This window comes from Mirounga angustirostris, unplaced genomic scaffold, assembly GCF_029215605.1.
Source record: "Mirounga angustirostris isolate CCGP_5_RB_7025 unplaced genomic scaffold, mMirAng1.0.hap1 SCAF_9, whole genome shotgun sequence".
In the NCBI taxonomy this organism is placed as follows: Eukaryota; Metazoa; Chordata; class Mammalia; order Carnivora; family Phocidae; genus Mirounga; species Mirounga angustirostris.
In genome coordinates, this window is record NW_026991717.1 from 9,815,993 (window position 1) to 9,817,523 (window position 1,531).

General features: G+C 42.8%; 1 non-coding gene across 1 annotated transcript; it reads right to left on the bottom strand.

The window, feature by feature from the left end:
- Window positions 1-1,199: 1,199 nt before the first annotated feature.
- Window positions 1,200-1,304, bottom strand: LOC123842061 (U6 spliceosomal RNA). The gene has a single exon (XR_006790350.1). It is a non-coding gene; the product is annotated as a U6 spliceosomal RNA (small nuclear RNA).
- Window positions 1,305-1,531: the final 227 nt, after the last annotated feature.

Sequence of the window (1,531 nt, forward strand, 5' to 3'; positions counted from 1 at the left end):
AGGGGCTGGGGGTTGGGGGAAGAGGGAATGGGGAGTTATTTAATGGATACAAAGTCTCAGTTTTACTAGATGAAAGGGGTTTTGGAGATTGGTTGCGCAACAATGTGAATGCACTTAATACGGCTAAAGGATACATTTAAAAATTGGGTAAGATGGCAAAGTTTATATTATGTGTATTTTACTAAAATTAAAAAAATACTAAACAAAGAAATAAAGCCCCACTGAAAGCATTGTTCAATTCTTGCCCCAACTAGAGTACCAAGGAGTAGAAGAGCATAAAACTTGAGGGGCACCTGGGTGGCTCAGTCAGTTAAGCGTCTGTCTTCGGCTCAAGTCATGATCCCACAGGCTCCTTGCTCAATGGGGAGTCTGCTTCTCCCTCTACCTCTGCCTTTCCCCCCCTCCACCCGTGTGCTCTCTCTCTTTCAAATAAATAAATAAAATGTTTAAAAAAAAAAAAAAAAGAGCATACACCTTGAGATGAGCTAGACCTGGGTTCACCTCTGAGTTTCCAATAGACCTGAGCATGAACTTGAACAATCTTCAAAAATGTTCTTAAACCAAAACATACATTTTATCTTTCAAGTGACTAAATCTTATTGAATGCCAGATTTCCTAAAGACTTCTTTGGGCCTCTATCCACAAATTTCCTTACTCAAGCTGTTTTGACAGCCCCAGAATGTGTCCCCCAGCCCACACTAGACTTGGTAACCTGAACTGGCCCATGAATATTTGGGAGTCTGTATTCTCTCTGCTCTGCATGTATATTCCAGATAGCATTTCACAAAGAGACATCAAATCTGGTTTCAGAAATGAAGAGCAACATCACCCCATTGTCATTAAACTTGCTGAGTTTGTTCTCCAAAAAGGTACTTCACGTAGCTAACGCTGACACCCAGCAAAGATCCTGTTGGCTCTTTAGACACATCTGGCCCAAGTCTGTAAGAGAATCAGTGATGTCTTCCCCGGGCTATTGGTTTCACATCGGGGAATAGCTGGAATTCACCCCACGAGACGTTCAACATGGAAGGTCCTCAGCAATTGCCTAAACTTCTCCCTTGCTTTAAAACATGGGGGGAACTGAGGTCCAGAGAGGCTTAAGGGACTGGTTTCATAGAAATTAGAGGTAGAAAAAGAGATCAAACCCAGACCTTCGGAGACCAAGCACAGACATATTTCAGTTATAACAGGCTGCCTCACAAAAATGTAAGTGCCTCATGAGTGTCCAAGTCATCTCTGCTCAGAAACCTAGCCAATTTTCTCTGTATTGCTTCAGTTTTAATATATGCACTGTCAAAGGGAGCATATATAAAAACGAACATTGTTAGTGATGGTAATTAAATCCTGGACTCATCCCTACATTCTGCTATAACAGCACGCATCACATCATTTTATAACTGTCTCTTTGCTGGCCCATCTCCCCTTCCTCCTCCACCGCACTGCAGATCCCCTGACGACAATCGTCTTGTTCCCAGCACTGAGCACAGCACCTGATACAAGTCTGACCCTGGATAGATGGTAGTCAGGCCAC